This window comes from Talpa occidentalis, unplaced genomic scaffold, assembly GCF_014898055.3.
Source record: "Talpa occidentalis isolate TD23 unplaced genomic scaffold, MPIMG_talOcc4v2.1 talOcc4.2, whole genome shotgun sequence".
NCBI lineage: Eukaryota > Metazoa > Chordata > Mammalia > Eulipotyphla > Talpidae > Talpa > Talpa occidentalis.
This window is the reverse complement of record NW_023602073.1, coordinates 30,862,167-30,867,853: the sequence shown is the minus strand read 5'-3', so window position 1 is coordinate 30,867,853 and position 5,687 is coordinate 30,862,167. Positions and strand designations below refer to the sequence as shown.

Genomic DNA, 5,687 nt, shown 5'->3' with positions numbered 1-5,687 from the left:
CAGCTGCACGGGGCGGCCACGCGGGCCACGGCGGCCTGTCCCTCCCCCGCCCCCCCCCCCGTCCTCCCCGCCCTCCCCCTCCCTTCTTCTCGGTTCCCTCCTTCCCCCGCCCGTCCATCTCTCGCCTCTGCCCCCTTCACCCCCGCCCCGCCCTCTCCTTCCGCCGTGACTGCTTTTCCTAAGATTCCATTCAACACACACCCTGGATCTGAGTCTCTGCAGACCAGTCTGGCGTTTGGAAGCGCCCCTGCGCCGCCTGCCGCGGAGTAGCCGGTGCCGACGCGCCTCTTCCCGCGGCTGCGCTAGACCCCCGCGGGGCCGGGGCGACGCCAGGACAGCCCCGCGCGGGCCCCCAGGCGGCTTCTGTCCACGGCCTCACGAGCTCGGGCCGGCCGTGCGCAGGGACGGGACGTGCGGAGCCCGCGGACACACGGCGGGACCCCGGAGGGCAGAGCGAGGACAGCAGGGCCGGCAGAGGCCGCAGCGAGGGCCGGCGGGCAGGAGGGTCGAGGAAGCAGCCCCCACCTGCGGCAACCCAGGCAGCGCCCGCCGAGGGCCCGACCGCACTGGGCCGCGCCTGGCCCCGCGGACTGGCCGCACCTGAGCGAGAAGCTGCCCTGCGCTCTGAGGCCGCAGACGCGGCCCCTCCTCGTCATCACTTTCCTCATGGCCTCTTGGAAGTCTTTGTTCCTAAACGGTAGATGACGGGGTTCAGCAGTGGGGTGACCACGGTGTAGAAGACGGAAATGATCTTGTTGATTTCAGGGGACAGGTGGGCTTTGGGGCGCACGTACATGGAGATCGTGGTCCCGGAGTAGACGGTGACCACGGCCAGGTGGGAGCCGCCGTGGAGAAGGTCTTCGCGGGCCGGAGGCGGAGGGGATCCTTAAGATGGCGGCCACGATGAAAACGTGGGACACGAGGGTGAGGAGGAGGCACACGCGCAGCCGGCGATGGACAGGGCGAAGATGACCATCTCGGTGAGGTAGACGCAGGAGCAGGAGAGCCGAATGGAGGGGCAGGTCGCAGAAGAAGTGGTTGATCCGGTTGGGGCCACAGAAGTCCAGCCTGAAGATCATCAGGCAGGGCAGGACCTCTGCCCACCCCGGTCACCCAGGAGACGGCCACCAGCTTGGCGCAGGTCTCGGGGCGCATCAGGAGGGGGTAGTGCAGGGGGCTGCAGATGGCCAGGTAGCGGTCATAGGCCATCGTGGCCAGGAGGAAGCACTCGGTGGCCCCGAAAAACACAAAGAAGTAGAGCTGGGCCATGCAGGCGGGGAAGGAGATGGCACGGCCCCGGACAGCAGGCCGGCGAGCAGCGGCGGCACGACAGTGGAGGTGAACCAGACCTCCAGGAAGGACAGGTGCTTGAGGAACGTGTACATGGGCGTGTGCAGCCGCCGGTCATGGCTCGCCACGGCAATGATGACGACGTTCCCCACCACCGTCAGTACGTAGATGAACAGAAAGATGGCAAACAGCAGGGACTGCCACTCGAGAAGGTTCTGGAACCCCAGCAGCTGAAACTCAGTGACAGCAGACACATTTGGGGGCTCCATCACCTGCGGAGGGGAAGAGACCTTGGAAAGCACTGCGGACAAGACATGAAAATCCTTGGTGCTATCTGGAACATGAGATACTGTCTTCGAGCACTCCCGTCTCCACGACAACTTTCTGGAAGAACGTGGGCAGCTCCACCTGGCTTTTAGACCACTGTGGTTTCAACCCATTAGGCGAAAGGGGCGCAAGAGTTGGGGGAGGGCCTCAGCAAGCTCCACTCACCAGGCTCTCTGAGATCTAGAAGTTTCAGGTTCAACACCACAGGTAAGAAGGGGCTCACTGAGCCAAACACAGGAAATACAATTAATAGCTGGGCATCCCTGGTGGCGCAAGGGTTAAGTCTCAGCACTGTGAAGCTGTCACCAGCCACTAAGGCATGAGTTCAATCCCCGTCCAGGGAGTGACCCACAGGGCGAGGCAGACCTCTTCTGTCTCCCCGCTGCTTCCCTCAGCAACGTGTTTCAGTAGATGTGCCTGTTCTGCTCCCCACTCTGTCTCTGGTCTCTGGTAAATCCTCTCACCCACCCCCCAACCTTTGGCCTGTACCCCAGTTCTTGTATGCATAAATAAATAAACCTTTAAAAAATTAATAGCTATGTTTTCCTGGAAAGGGCCTGGGCCCTTTCCTCCCACAGGTGACCCTCATCTGGAAACAGGTCACACCTGGCCCGTCTCCCAGCCCCGGGAGACTGTGTTCTGCCCTCAGTGTTTATGGACACCTCCTCCAGGCACTTGAGCATCTGAGTGTGTCTGTGCGTGTCTGTGTGGCCAGGGCTGAGCCAGCCTGCATCTCCACTGGTACCTTCTCACCCAGGTGACACCAGCATAGTGATCGGACTTTGTGTCCAGTCAACAAGTCACCCCTTCTTTTTTTCAAGGTCTAGCCTAGTTCTGGATGAAGCCAGCATCTGCCCGCCATCAGGGGCTTCCCTCATCAAGGACTGAGCGTGATGTCACCTCTGTAATGCCCAGGCCCAGGACTCCAGCCGCAGGCCCTTCCACCTCCCTCCCTCTCCCCTAGTGACTATTTCAGGCGCTTCTCCAAAACCTTCCAAGACTTTTTATGTAGGAAAGTGATGAAGTTGAAGTACCCGGAGGAGGCCCTCCTTCACCGCCCCCCTCTGTCTCCCCGGGGAGCCCAATGGGTGGTGCATCACCCCCTTCTCCCCCCCTCTCCCGCAGAGGTTGCACCTGAGCCGGCTGTGGCTTTATTTGGTCTCTTGCCCAAATTAACCGACACCACCCCCCCCCCCGAAATGCCTCATCCCCCCAAGGAGCACCGCCCCTCCCACCCGACTGCTCCAGTCTCCCTGCGCCCCAGGCACACCCGTCCTTCCTCCTGGGAAAGTGGACAGAGCAGCTGCCACAGCAGAGGCCTCTGCTAGGCTGGAAACCAGAGCGCAAAGCAGACGCTTTGGCGAGGGGCTTGGGCGTGAGGCTGCAGGGAGCGGCCAGTTCAGGGCTCTGGAGCCATGGTCGCTGGAGCTCTGCAGTGAAAAAGGCCCCTGTCTCCACCTGCTGGCTGCGCCCAGAGCTGGCCCTGCGCGTGGTGGTGTCTGCTCTCTGTGCCTAGGGCCGGCCTGCCCTGCTCCCTCCCAGCCGCTCCCCCTCCTCCTCAGAGGCACCAGACCTCTGGGTCTCTGTTCTGACCCCATCTCAGCTCCTGCGCACAGCACAGACCACAGTCTCTGGCCTTCTCTGCTCACTGCTGTTCCTGGGCCCTGCCCCGGGGCAGGCTGACCCCAGGCCAGTCCAGGAGCCCAGGTTGAGGGGAAGTGTGACCCCACAGGGCAGCGAGTGATGCGATTCACTTTGGAACATGGTCCTTTCCTGCCATTGCTCCCACTTCCATGACATGAGCAGTGACCAGAAAAAGGCAGAATTTAAATGCCGAGACCACCAGGGCCTGGTTGACGGGGTCAGCATGGGCAAAGTGGTTGGGTCACAGGGCATTTGGCCCCATTTCTGAGTCACCTAAAATCCCCCTCAAACGCAGTCAAGGACACAAGGGAAAAAGGACCTGCTGGGTCTAGCCCTTTGCGGCAGAACGGGGTGCCGGGGTGACAGGGTGGGGGTTGGCGGGGGTGGGGTGGCAGGGGTGGGGGTGCGAGCAGGTGGTGGGGTGATGGGGGTGGGGGTGCAGACCTGCTTGGGACTGACATCAAGTCCTGGCTATTCCAGGTACTGGATCACCTAATTTACAATGAGCTCAGCCAACAAGACCCGCCCCGAGGCAGAACCTCCCAGGCGCCAGCCCCACATCTCATTTCACAGCTTCCCTGGAGCCTTTATGGAAATAAACATGCCCCAGTACCACAGACCTCCCGCCATCCAGGGCCACCAGGCGCCTCTGGGCTAGGGTCTCCCTGCTGCTCTCCAGGCACCACAGGGCGGGCGATCCCACCTGGACAGAGCATCCACAGGCCCTGCAGCCTCAGGCTCGCAGCCTCTCGCCCACAGGCATGGCCTCTGGCTCCAAACACACCTCTCCTGGTGGCCTTCTGAGCCCTGGGCCTACCTGTCCATCTCCCCGGCACACGGCGCCCACGGTCCTCCCTGCTGCCGGCTCGGCCCTGCTGCCCTCCGCCCCGCACGCCGGCCCTGGCTCCCTTCTGTGAGCTGCGACTGGCCATCTTCTGTGGGTGACGCGGCTGGAACACGCTCTACCTTTCAACAACCCAGGTCTCCTGGGGCCTGGCCTTCGGGGAATCCTCCTCCCAGGTATTCTTCCACGATTTGCCAACCGAGTTAATAAGCAACAAAAGCAAACTTTTGAGACTCCCCGCTGCCCAGGGGGCTCAGGCACGGTCGGCACCCCTGGGACCCAAGCAGTTCTTTGGAAAACTTTTTTAAAATGTAGCTTAGGATGGCCCCGGAGATGCTGAACTGGACTGACTCAAACAAATGGGTGTTTCTTGAAAATCTAGGGAGCAGGTACCCAGGGGCCCATCCTGAGGACAGACGGGTGCCAGTGGCCTTCCGCTTCACACTGCAGTTTCAGGTGTGCCCACAAGAGCACATCCACGCACCCACGCGGTGAGACCCCCACCCAGGCCAACTTCCAGCGAGCAGAGCACCTGTGCCGAGGGCGTCTCCCAACTCAAGGAAAACGCAGCATCTCAGCTGGGAAAGGCCTGAGTGGAGCCCTCCACGTGCCCCCGCCCCCCTCTTACCAGCAGGACCAGAGGCTGCTGCATGGGGGGGCACTGTCCTGCGACGCACTTGTGCTTGACCTAATAACTTATTTTCCAAAATAATGTTATCCATGTGTATATTTTTCAGAAAACTTTCAGACAGAAGACGGCCAGGGCGCGGCGCGTGCACGAGTGCCCGCTGTGAACACGCTCAGGGGCACGGGCGGTTGCACACGCACAGGTGCATTTTGGGGCACTGGGTGAGGAGCCACTGCAAGCTCTAGCTGGCACCACCAGGTCTTGGGGTGCCCGCGGCGCCAGGAAACCTGAGTTCATGGGGGCGAGGCTGCGGGGAAGAGTGTCCAGGCTCCTGGATGGGGTCCCGGGCAGGGTCCTGGGCAGGGTGGAGTCCACTACGCTCCACCCGAGTTGGCCCCCTGATGGCCCACCCCCCAGCTCTCCTGTTCCTCGCGGGCAGCACGCGCCCTGCGGCTGCGGCCTTGGCTGGCCTTAGCCCCTCTCCATCACAGTCTTTCTCACTACTAGAGGTGGGGAAGAAAACAAGCTGCACCCCGGCCTGTGGGCAGGCTTCTTCCGGAGGTCTTCACACTGGGCCCCCACTCTTTGCCTGGCACGCCGCGGCCAGGGGAGGAGAGCAGTGCAGGCACCCAGGGAGCAGGCGAGCAGGCAGGTGGGCGGGTTCCAGCAGGTGAGAGAACAGGGTACAGCGGGACCTGGGGACGCCCAGGCCACCCACCCCATCAGCACTGCCACGTGAGGGTGGCCGGCAAAGGGCACTGGCACGCAAGCCTCACAAGGTCACCCCAGCACTCACGTGCCAGCAGGCGACCAGCCTGAGACTTGGCCTGAGGAGCCTGGGGGGGGCGCCCGGCTCAGGTGTGCTGACATCCGAGGGGCCCCTCGCCTTGGCAGACGTGCGATGGAGGAGAGGCCGGAAAACGTCACCTCCAAGAGGCAGCAGGGCCATGGCAG

General features: G+C 62.5%; 1 pseudogene; it reads right to left on the bottom strand.

The window, feature by feature from the left end:
- Positions 1-302: 302 nt before the first annotated feature.
- LOC119251149 (olfactory receptor 11L1-like) lies at positions 303-1,559 on the bottom strand (annotated as a pseudogene).
- Positions 1,560-5,687: the final 4,128 nt, after the last annotated feature.